This window comes from Rutidosis leptorrhynchoides, chromosome 11 (assembly GCF_046630445.1).
Source record: "Rutidosis leptorrhynchoides isolate AG116_Rl617_1_P2 chromosome 11, CSIRO_AGI_Rlap_v1, whole genome shotgun sequence".
NCBI classification, from domain to species: domain Eukaryota; kingdom Viridiplantae; phylum Streptophyta; class Magnoliopsida; order Asterales; family Asteraceae; genus Rutidosis; species Rutidosis leptorrhynchoides.
In genome coordinates, this window is record NC_092343.1 from 178,793,695 (window position 1) to 178,807,161 (window position 13,467).

Below are 13,467 nucleotides of genomic sequence, written 5' to 3' on the forward strand. Positions count from 1 at the left end.
AATTACGGGGTATTATTTATTATTATTATACTTTAACCCTAATTAGGGTTATACTTTTAATATTAATTAATTTTAGTTTTTAATTTGTTTTATTTTAGTTTAATTAGTTTTAAAATTAATAGTTTTATAAAATAAAAAATATAAAAATAATATTTTTATAAAAATTGTACTTTTTACAACTTTTAGTATATTTTTATATTTTGTCTCTTTTTAATTATTTTAGCGTAATTTTTGTATTTTTCGCTCGTTTTAGTTTTAAATCATAGTATTTGCCATAGTTATTTTTATTTCTAGATTTTTAGGCTTTGCCGTAAAATCCCTTAAGTGCTTTTTCTTTAGACTAAGATTTAGGTGCTTTAGAATTTTACGACGACATTTTTTTTATATTTTAGTACCTTTTTAAGTTATTGCCATTTGGGATATAGTTTTACTTGTAAGCTTTAATATTTTTAGACGCAACTTTTAATTCTTAGTTTTTAGTTCTTTTTAAGTTTCAACGCGCTACTTTCTTATTTATTTTTCGACGCCTTTTACCTATGTATCAATTATCACTCCAATTAGTAATCTCAATTTGCAATTTTAATTTTAAGTTAGTAATAATAATAAGGTTGGGTTAGTCGAGTCTTTTAAAGTTTTATAAGTCACTCTTTTTCTTTCTTATTTCTCCAATTTTAATACCAACGCGCTCTTTTTCTCTCATATTTCTCGCCATTCTAGTTTTTAGGACATAGAATTTTCTACTTCTTCTCTAAAATTTCTTTAAATTACGAAAAATTATTTTAAGCTGTTAAATTGATAGACATCAAAATTTTCTGATTCGTAGTAATAGTTGGATTTGTACGTGGACCGGGTTATTGGAGCCAAACAGTACTCAATTATATTGAGACCAAACGAATCCTTCCCCTCTGCTGCATCTTTTGGCTATTCGAAACGTGGGCAAAATCAGAAAAGTCTATTAATTGGATAACTTATATAATTTTTCTTTCTTTTTAAAAACTAATAGGATATTCAGTGAATGTACCGGGCAAAACTTTCACCACCTTTTGTACGTTCACCACCTGTAACTCGATCAAGACATCTTTCAAATATTGTCACCGTTGATTTTTCTTTAGAATCGTCATCCAGTCGATCAAGTACTCCAATTCAAATTTCCGATAATCCATTTTTTGAACCCGACCTCACAATTGAGAATCCGGAGAATATTCAGGGACAATTCATAGATCCTGAACCATTAATTTTTCCTCCGGAACCACCAATCATTCAAACAGAGATTGTTGAGGAACGAACCATTAAATCAGAATCCTCTAGTGATTCAGATTCAACAAATTCAATTATGGAAAATCTGGAACCTTTAAGTATGGAAGACCGAATGAGAGCTAAACGCACTGGCCAAGGTCACGCAATTACTCATCCAGACATTAATGCGCCAGATTATGAAATCAAAGGACAAATTCTACACATGGTGACTGATCAATGCCAATTTAGTGGTGCGCCGAAGGAAGATCCAAATGAACATCTTCGTACCTTTAATAGGATCTGCACTCTATTTAAAATAAGAGAAGTTGAGGATGAACAGATATATCTCATGTTATTTCCCTGGACTTTAAAGTGAGAAGCCAAAGATTGGTTGGAATCGTTACCTGAAGGGGCGATCGATACATGGGACGTTTTAGTTGAAAAATTTCTTAAACAATTCTTTCCGGCATCCAAACAGTAAGACTTAAAGGAGAAATTGTTACGTTCACACAGAAACCAAATGAAACTCTATATGAGGCGTGGACCAGATTTGGAAAGTTATTGAGAGGATGTCCGCAACATGGTTTAGACACCTGTCAAATAGTACAAATATTCTACCAAGGATGCGACATCACTACAAGGAAAGACATCGATATAGCAGCTGGAGGTTCCATTATGAAGAAAACCGAAACTGACGCTTATAAGATTATTGATAACACTGCTTCCCACTCACATGAGTGGCACCAAGAAAAAGATATCGTTAGATCATCTAAAGCAGCTAGAGCCAATTCTAGCCATGACTTAGATTCCATTTCCGCAAAGATAGATGCTGTCGAGAGACGAATGGAAAAGATGACTAAGGATATTCACTCAATACGAATTAGTTGTGAGCAGTGTGGAGGACCACATTTGACAAAAGATTGTCTCAGTATTGAACTAACAATGGAACAAAGAGAAAATGTTTCATACATAAACCAAAGGCCTGGAAATAATTATCAGAATAATTATCAACCGCCAAGACCAATATACAATCAAAACTAGAACTATAACCGAAATGTTCCATACAACAACTAACAAGGTCCAAGTAATCAACAAGTATCCAATAATACTTACAACCAGAAAAGACCTAATTTTCAAAACAAACCACCACAAACCGATGATAAAAAGCCGAATTTAGAAGATATGATGACGAAGTTAGTTGAATCTCAAACACAGTTTTTCACATCTCAGAAACAAACCAATGAAAAAAATGCTCAAGCATTTAGAAATCAACAAGCTTCTATTCAAAATCTGGAACAAGAAGTAAGTAACCTAGCAAGGTTAATAGGTGAAAGAAAACCGAAAAGTCTACCTAGTGATACAAATGCTAACCCCCGGAATGAAACAGCTAAAGCTATTACCATAAGAAGTGGTACAACACTTAAACCACCTGAAATACCTGTAATTTCTAATGAAGATATTCCTACTCCACAAGAACCACAGCCTGATCAAGATAAGGAAAAAGAACCGGTAGTTGAAAAGGTTAATGAAGATAACACAGTTAAAGCTAAACCTTATGTTAAACCATACCAACCACCACTTCCTTACCCGAGTAAAATGAGAAAAGAGAGACTTGAAGCCGAGCAATCCAAATTCTTGGATATGTTTAAACAGATAAATGTAAATCTTCCTTTCATTGATGTGATTTCAGGAATGCCTAGATATGCTAAATTTCTGAAAGATCTAATCTCAAATAGAAAGAAAATGGAAGAACTCTCGGTCGTTACTATGAATGCTAATTGTTCAGCAGTGCTGTTGAATAAGATACCAGAAAAACTATCTGATCCAGGAAGTTTCACAATTCCATGTTTTCTGGGTAGTCTTAGTTCAATAGAAGCATTGGCAGATTTAGGTGCTAGTATAAATTTAATGCCATATTCACTATACGCTAAACTAGACCTTGGAGAATTGAAACCAACACGAATAAGCATACAACAAGCCGATAGATCAATAAAATATCCTAGAGGGATAATGGAGAACATGCTAGTTAAAGTTGGTACTTTAGTATTTCCAGTAGATTTTGTTGTTCTGGACATGGAAGAAGATTCTCAAGTTCCTCTCATATTAGGAAGACCATTCTTAAACACGGCTAAAGCAATGATAGACGTGTTCGGTAAGAAATTGACCCTAAGTATAGAGGACGAGAGTGTTACTTTTTCAGTTGATAGAGCAATGCAACAACCTCAATCTGCAGATGATACATGTTATTATATTCAAACTATAGAATCACATGCAGAATTGTTAGAAGAATTTCCAGAATTACAAGGAACAGGAGAATGTTCTTTAGGAGAAGGTACTGAACCAATTGATGAAACTGAAATGTTAGCTACACTTATGGCTAATGGATATGAACCAACAACAGAAGAAATTCAAATACTAAAAGAAGAAGACAGATATCGATATAAATCATCGATAGAAGAACCACCAACATTAGAGTTAAAGCCACTTCCAAACCATTTGGAATACGCTTATTTACATGGTGAATCTGAATTACCTGTAATAATATCGTCTTCTCTTACTGAAAATAAAAAATCTCAACTCATTTCTGTGTTGAAAGCTCATAAACCAGCTATTGAATGGAAGATTCATGATATTAAAGGAATAAGTCCTTCGTATTGCACACATAAAATCCTTATGGAAGAAGGTCATAAAACGTATGTGCAACGCCAACGAAGACTAAATCCTAATATGCAAGATGTTGTTAAAAAAGAAATTATTAAACTGCTAGATGTAGGTTTAATTTATCCAATTTCTGATAGTCCATGGGTAAGCCCAGTTCAATGCGTGCCTAAGAAGGGTGGCATGACTGTCATTACAAATGAGAAAAATGAGCTTATTCCTACTAGGACTGTAACAGGATGGCGTGTATGTATTGATTATAGAAAATTAAATGACGCCACCAGAAAAGATCACTTTCCCTTACCTTTTATTGATCAAATGTTGGAAAGATTAGCCGGAAATAGTTACTATTGTTTTCTTGATGGTTTTTCCGTATATTTTCAAATTCCAATAGCACCCGAGGATCAAGAGAAAATCACATTCACGTGCCCTTATGGTACTTTTGCTTACAAACGCATGCCATTTGGACTTTGCAATGCCCCTGCAACCTTTCAAAGGTGCATGATGGCGATTTTTCACGACATGATAGAAGAATGCATGGAAGTTTTCATGGATGACTTTTCAGTCTTCGGTGATACATTTGAATCATGTCTAGTTAATCTTGAACGAATGCTTATTAGATGTGAACAATCAAATCTAGTACTTAATTGGGAGAAATACCATTTCATGGTTAAAGAAGGCATCGTTCTTGGTCATAAAATTTCAAAGGAAGGAATTGAAGTGGATAGAGCTAAAGTAGATGTAATTGCTAAACTTTCACATCCCACCAATGTTAGAGGAGTTAGGAGTTTTCTAGGGCATGCCGGTTTTTACCAACGTTTTATAAAAGATTTTTCTAAAATTGCCACTCCTATGAATAAACTCCTAGAAAAGGATGCTCCATTCATCTTTTCAGATGAATGTATCAAATCTTTTAATATTCTTAAAGAAAAACTCACTAATGCGCCGATCATGATAACTCCAAATTGAAATCTACCATTTGATCTTATGTGCGATGCAAGTGATTTTGCAATGGGAGCCGTTTTAGGACAAAGGATTGAAAAACGATTTCAACCTATTTATTATGCTAGTAAGATGTTACAAGGAGCACAAATGAATTACACAACTACTGAAAAAGAACTCCTTGCTATTGTCTTTGCTTTTGACAAATTTCGATCATATCTCGTTCTAGCAAAAACGGTGGTCTATACCGACCATTCTGCTTTTAGATACCTATTTTCGAAACAAGATGCTAAACCAAGATTAATCCGTTGGATCTTACTCTTACAAGAGTTCGATATTGAAATCCGAGACAAAAAGGGAGCAGAAAATCTCGCCGCTGATCATCTTTCTCGTCTTGAAAATCCTGAATTAGAAGTTCTAAATGAATCGGCCATACAGGACAACTTTCTTGATGAATATCTATTGAAGATAGATTATAATGAAATTCCATGGTTTGCAGACTATGCAAACTACTTAGTATGTGGATTCCTTGAAAAAGGATTATCGTACCAAAAATGAAAGAAATTCTTTAGTGATATAAAACACTATTTCTGGGAAGATCCACATTTGTTTAAAAGTTGTCCAGATGGAATAATACGGCGATGTGTATTCGGGGAGGAAGCTAGTAAAATCTTAAACCATTGTCACACAGGACCAACAGGAGGGCATTATGGGCCTCAGCTAACAGCAAGAAAAGTTTATGATGCTGGATTCTATTGGCCTACAATTTTCAAAGACGCACACCTTCTTTGCAAATCCTGTGATGCTTGTCAAAGGGCTGAAAAAATAAGTCAACGTGATGAAATGCCACAAAATGTCATTCAAGTATGTGAAGTATTTGACATTTGGGGTATTGACTTTATGGGTCCATTTCCAAAATCTCATAATAATCTATATATTCTCGTAGCCATTGATTATGTATCTAAATGGGCGGAAGCACAAGCTCTCCCAACTAACGATGCACGAGTTGTAGTCAACTTTTTAAAACATCTTTTTGCAAGGTTTGGAACACCGAAAGCTTTAATAAGTGATCGGGGTACTCATTTATGTAATAATCAACTTGAGAAAGTTCTTAAAAGATATGGATTAACTCATAAAATCTCCACTGCATATCATCCACAGACAAGTGGACAAGTTGAAAATACCAACCGAGCATTAAAATGTATTCTAGAGAAAACCGTAGGATCAAATCCGAAGGAATGATCCATTAAATTGGAGGATGCACTCTGGGCTTTAGAACAGCCTACAAAACTCCAATTGGAACCACACCTTTTAAACTCATTTACGGAAAAGCATGTCATCTTCCAGTAGAAATTGAACACAAAGCATTTTGGGCTTTGAAGACATGTAATCTTGATTTACATGAAGCTGGACGTCTATGGTTAAGTCAACTAAACGAATTAGAAGAATTAAGACATGAAGCATACGAAAATTCGTTAATCTATAAAGAAAGAACGAAGAAATGGCATGATAAAAGAATCAGAAGTTTAAAACAATTTAAAGAAGGAGACAGAGTTCTTCTTTTCAATTCACGATTCAAGCTATTTCTCGGAAAATTGAAATCAAGATGGTCTGGACCATTCATAGTCAAAAGAGTTTTCCCATACGGAACAGTAGAATTAATAAATTCAAATGGAATTGAAATTAAGGTTAATGGTCACAGAGTTAAACATTACATAGATAGTCCGATGGAAGTTGACAACGAAGTTAATCACAATTTCGATACCACAGCTAACTAAGTGTGGGGAGAATCAAGTCTTTTAAAGAATAATATGTATCTCTGTTAGAGTTAGATTTTTTGTTTTCGTGTAGTTCTCGAAAATGGAACCCGAATGGTCTTTCCCTAGCAGACCCTAAAGAACTAGTCTTCTCCCCCCATTCTGAATGTTTATTTTTATTTTAGGTTTTTCAAAATGAAGACTTCCTGTGAATTAAATCATGGTCTAATGCTACACGCTTTGATTACTAAACGTAATAATGACACACTTCCGAGTGAACTGGTATCAGTAATCAGAGAAAAATTGGACGGAGTAAGAAAAGAATCCAGATGCGAAAATAATAAGTTACAATTTGGTAAAGGAAAATCAAAATCCGCAGCGAAAAGAAGAGCTCGACACCTTGAAAGATGTCACAAATGCGGAAAATGGTCACACGAAGGTAAATGTTCAAATAATCAAACCTATTCAAACACCGAATTTGCTACTTTATGCAGAGACGGACCGTTCATATGTTTAGAAGAAAAAACGTTAAATGCTCGAGGTTACGCCTATGTAGCTATGGAAAATCAATTAGTCTGACTATCTTATGAGTGGGCTAGAGCATATCACTAAGAAATATATTTCACAGGTAAGTTTGTACAGTTTTTATTTTTATTTTTATTTTTATTTTTAACCTTTTGATAATAAACGCTAATTTGTTCGCTATAAAGTATTAAATTGGTATTCGATGAAATTAGGTCTTGCGACCGAAATTATTGATATCATTCAAAAATTTATTACATCACTGTGAAATTTACCGTTTATTCTTAAGGTATAAATATCTTTAATCAATCAAACCAAAATATTTCAACAATTTGTCATGAGTTAAATTAGGTTATGAAACCGAAATTACTTTACCGAAAAGAGGGGCGTATGTTTTTGATAATATTTGATTGATTAAAGTGGGATAAAAGCCAAAAAGATTTTTAATTTTATTTTTACTTTGTTTTTATAATTAATATTAAAATAATATTGTAAACTTGTTAAAATTAATATATATTTAAAATTGTAAATATTCGAAAAATTAGTATTTTTAATATAAGTTTGTATGTATAAAACCAAAAATATAATATAAGTTTGGTGTGAATTTTTAATTTTATACATCTTTAATTTAAGTTTGGTGTGATTATAAAAACAAAAAATTACTTTATTTCGATAAGTCAAAAATATGATTTTTAAAATTCGTCGTGAGTTGAAGACTAGGTCTTTGAACCGAAATTGCTCTACCCAAGGGAGGGACGAGAACTTTTATTATCATTATTTTTAATTTTATTGAATTAAAGTATGCCAAAAACATTAAAAAAACCCAAAAATCTTTACTTTTAAAACCGCGCTTTGAATTGACGAAATTTTAAAATTTTGTCGAGGGACGGACTAGGACAACGATCCGAAACGCCCTCATCCTAAAAGGAAACAAATTTTTAAAATTTTATTAATTTTATGTTTTATAAAGTGTAAGGTTTTATAAAAATAAAAAAAAATAAAAAAATAAAAAAACCTGAAAACACTGTAGCCGGCACCCCATGCGATCGCATGGGGATTACACTTCAACCTCATGCGATCGCATGAGGCTGAATATCAGGCCAGATAAAAAAGAGTAAGTGAGCTGTTCTTCATCCACAAACACACACACATACCCGAAAATACACTCAAATCCTCTCTAAAATTCTCAATTTTTCACCGTAATTCGTCAGATTTCTTGCTCTAATCATGCCTAGATTCGCATTCTTCAGCAAAAAGGTAAAAATTACACCCCTAAACTCTATAAATTTCTAGTTTTTGTGATAATTACCAATATTTTACCTAATGCAATTTTGTTGATTTCTAGTGTAATTAGTGTTAAATTGTTAGTATTTCATGCATGTATAACCTAGATTGATGCTATTTAACATGATTTGAAGTCAAAAACTTCAAAATTTTTAGAAATCTAGGGTTTGTGTTCTTGAGCAATTTGGGGCTTTTTGATATAAACAGGTTATGGCCGATTTTTGTCATGAATTATTGCTAAATTGAGTAGTGTAACATGTTTAGGTAGTTAAATGATCCAAACATTGATCCTAAACATGATTTTTGGAGATTAAAGTGGACTTTTTAAGTCCAAAATTCATGAACTTGATTAATTTGATATAATTGCCAATTGAGACTTGTTTAATTGTTAGTAATGACTATTTTGACATGTTATTTGAGTTAAATGCTTATGAACTTTGTCTACATTTTCATATGTGCTTATTTGGAAAAGTATAGAATTGTAAAAATTGTGAAAATGTGTATAAGTTTAATTTTGATTTAACATGTTATTGTGATTGTTTTAAATTGTTATTTTGCTAACACTAATGCATACTTGGATGCACAAATTTTGTGTTTAATGTATTTTGCAGAAAGCCGATACTGGAGGTTCAGGAGCATCATCATCTAGACAGCCTACTCCAGCACCAGAACCAGAACCAGAAATGCAACACGAGCCAGAACCCGAACAAGAACCATAACAGGAACCACAACAACAGCCTGATCAACACGTACCTTATTATGATCCGGTATAGTTTGTTAATGAATTCATAGTATTCCCGATGAGGCCGCCAGTAGAATACCCAACGATTTCTGAGCACACTTTGCATCCTAATCTGAGATTTGATAGAAGATGGAGGGATTACGAGACATATCAAAGGAATAAATTCAGATTGGTAACTAAAAATGTAGAGGTGCCAAGGGTAATCGATTGGGATCCTTTGGAAAGAGTTCAGCTAGCTAATAGAGTCAGACTGCTACTGATTCAGAGGTACGGGAACTCTTCTTTTACAGATTGGGAAAGTCTTTTCACCATTCGTAGACCTGTATATAAGGAATGGTGTGTTGAGCTCATGAGTACTGTATCACTTGATACAAATATAGTTAGAATAGATGATAGAAGATTTCTTAGGTTTATCCTTGGCGGTAGGATGTACAGAATGTCCATGCTAGACATGGCCAGGGCTTTACAGATATATACTTCTGGTGAGTTGCTACTACCCGATTGTACAAATTTGATTCATTATGGTGAAAGGGTAGATAGCAACTTTGACGCTGACGCCATTTGGAGGCGTATGTCACATTTTGATGTTTTTACACGAGTGGGAGGACACTCCTATACACATATTGACAGAGCCGAGCTTCGTATCATTCATAGATTTTTGGCGAACTCGATTACACAAAGAGGTAACAATAAAGAAAAAATAACCTTACATGATTTATTCTGCCTAAAGTGTATTTGGGATCCTAGAAGCTTTGTCAATATCCCTTACTGTGTTGGTTTTTATTTATCTAAAATGTTAGAAGGAATGCAGGACGGGAGTATAATAGGAGGAGGTATTTTTGTTACTCTCATTGGAGAGTATTTAGGTGTTGATAGGAACCAAGGGGGTCCATTACAGCTTTGTAGAGAACAGGTTGAGCCTTTAGGATTGAAAGTTTATGTGGGTGCTAAGGTATTGAAAAGTAGACTCAACCAGGCAGTACCCTATGAGGGCCCTCATCCACAGGTAGAAAGGGGTTCAAACGAGGAAATGGAGGAAGCGGAAGACATTAGGGATGTCTTTCGAGATGCTATTCTTGACGTCCACGTTCGTATAGATGAGGAATCAATGACGAACGCGGTAAGACATAGTATGTACGAGCAGTGGAACTCCGAGCGAGTATACGAGGATTATAGGCGATGCCAACACGATAACTGGTTAGTTCATCAGCACTAAATCATGAGTCAGCTATCATATCAGGTACCAAATAACTACGTACCTACTCGACCTGCTCATTTTCCGCCACACAACCGCGACATCCGACCACCCTTTAACCGGTATGACTATAACCAAGACTATCAGAACACCTATAACCAACAATGGAACCCACCTGACGAGATGAACTGGAACCCCTATCCAGACTGATTTGGTTCCATTGGTTATTTTTATGATTTTTATGTTTTTATCTTTTTACTTTTTCATGTTTAAACTTATGTTATTGGATATATTTATGTAATTTTTATCATTTTTATTATTATTGTGTACTAATATTTCACATTTAGGATTTGAAAGTGGGATATTAAGTCCCATTTCAAATTGCCATGCATGTTTATATTTGTATTGTATGTATATTATCGATTGTACAAAACAGGGTAAAACAGCGTATTTTCAAAGACTGGCATTAAGTTCAGCAAAAGCTAGTAATTTTGACGACAAGATGATAAATAAATGTGATGTACCAACAGACGGAATGAACAAATGATGTGCACCATTTATCATTCAGCAAACAAACGCCAATATGTTTGGAAACTTTGGTAAAATTTAATCATTTTTCTACGCTAATCACCCTCAATAATTTAAATTGTTACTGATTTCTTGCAAATGAGGGCATTGCAAGATCTTAAGTGTGGGAAGGGGTTAAATTCTTTCGGAATTTTAAAAATTTTTTAACTTAAAACACTTGGTTACCATTAAAAATACTAGTAAAGCAGTAGTTGTATTAGAATCTAGTGCTCTCTGATAATAAAGAACAACCCTAGTCTTATATACTGACTACCCAATTCTAGTAAAAAAATTTCAAAATTTTCAATTAAATGAATTCAAAATCATGTTTATACATATTTATGAACGATAAAACTAGGTGTTAACACCGAAATTATTGTTACCTCGGAAAGGACATAAATTGAGAAACAAACCAAAATGTTAGAATTCATTTAAAATCGAATAAAGGACAATAAAAAGGCAAATAAAAGAAAATAAAAGCCAAGTGTGGGAAAATTTACCAAGTTATCTTAAACACATGTCACATATTTCTGTAACAAATAATTGAAGATACTTTTGCTTTGGACTAAAATAAAAAGTTTTACCCGATTTACTGTAAGAAAGATGGATCTACATGATGAATCAATTCCATCATTAAAAGGAAGTAAAGTCTTCCGAAAAAGAAACGCGCTTCTTGATTTAGGTCATGAAGTTGTCGTCCAGACCAGCTGTAGGTTGACAAAAAAATCTAGAAAAGTCATCTCTAAAATCAGCATGAAATCCACGGACCTCAGCATCAAACAGGGTCGCCAAGTGGTCAGACTTATCCTAACCATGAGAGGATCTGTCTTGTAAAATGGGGAGGACGCCGTGCAAATTAGCTGGATAAGACTAATGAATCAGATCCCCAGAAAGGATAATCTCCTTTAAAGATCAAAAATCAGCTTTTAAGACTGATATTACTCAATCCTAGAGATTGACCTTAAAGATTGAGAATTACAAACTCATGGAATTCGATGATATCTAAACTCGAGCTTGAACGAGAAAATATTTTGATCAAAATTACAAACCGATTTGTTTTCTAAAAACCCATTTTCAATGCGTTCATTACCATTGAACGTAAAATCCTAGGAATTCACCTGGAATTCATTAGGTCACCTGAACCAAATCGGGTGTCAACCGTAAGAACGGTGGTTGCATATCATGGTCAAAGACAGGACCTTGTGCCAGACCAAAAAATTATAAGGGTGAGCTTTACTATTGCTCCTACAAAGGATAGTAATTGCGTCCGACACGTTATAGACCATAAGTAAAAGCATGTCAGGGGACATTGCCTTAACAGTTGCTTGTTCAACGCTTTCCTTTACAACCGGACGGTAGTTTATCGAAAGGTAATATACGGAGCAAGTATACTGGACGTGTTGCTTTCCCAATACAAGGTTAGCAAGTGGGTGACACAAAACCACAAGTTTTGAGCTAAAATTTCCAAATCTGAAACCCACCAAACCCACAAAAAGAATTTGCAAACACCGGTGAAGGGTTATTCCGGAAAAATTATCTAGGGTAAAAGCTAGATTTAATTTTCAAAAGATCAAATGTTTTCATAAAGATCCAATTTCCTTAATGGATCTAAATTTTATAGTCATGTGGGACTGTAAACCACATCGTTACTACCATTGTTTATACCGTCGTATAGAAATCACTGATGTACAAAGTGTGAAGAATAAAGAAGTGATTCTAGTATATTTCAAGACTATATTGCTTGAGGACAAGCAACGCTCAAGTGTGGGAATATTTGATAATTCTAAAAACGAACATATATTTCATAGCATTATCCCTCAAGAAAGACAAGCTTTTAGTTGCAATTGTTCTATTTACAAGTGATATTCGTTTAAATAATAAAAGGTGAAGACAAAAGACAGATTCGACGAATTAAAGACGCAAACGACCAAAAAGCTCAAAAGTACAAAGTACAATCAAAGAGGTTCCAATTATTGATGAGAAACGTCTCAAAATTACAAGAGTACAAATATTAAATTATACGCAAGGACGTTCGAAAATCCGGAACTGGGACCAGAGTCAACTCTCAACGCTCGACGCAACGGACTAAAAATTACAAGTCAACGGAGTACAAGAATATAATATAATATATATAATTAAATTTAATTATATATATTATATTATATAATAAATAAATAAGCAGCCCATGTTTTTAAAGACTTTTGAGCCTCCCCAGCTGGCCATGCGATCGCATGGCCTTGAAGGGCAAAGCTCATGCGATCGCATGAGGCCCTTTTCGAGCCCACATGCCTATAAAAGTCGCAGTTTGGTGCATCAAATATCATATATCCATCCATCCAACTCTCAACGTATATATATATATATATATATATATATATATATATATATATATATATATATATATATATATATATATATATATATTTATAATTTTAATTTTAATTTTAATTTTAATAATAAGGGTATGTTAGCGCATATTGTAAGGGTGTAAGTCGAAATTCTGTCCGTGTAACGCTACCCTATTTTTAATCATTGTAAGTTATGTTCAACATTTTTAATTTAAT

General features: G+C 33.8%; 1 non-coding gene across 1 annotated transcript; it reads right to left on the reverse strand.

Annotated features, from left to right (window-relative positions):
* Positions 1 to 1,716: 1,716 nt before the first annotated feature.
* Positions 1,717 to 1,823, reverse strand: LOC139879107 (small nucleolar RNA R71). The gene has a single exon (XR_011769960.1). It is a non-coding gene; the product is annotated as a small nucleolar RNA R71 (small nucleolar RNA).
* Between the last annotated feature and the right edge of the window lie 11,644 nt (positions 1,824 to 13,467).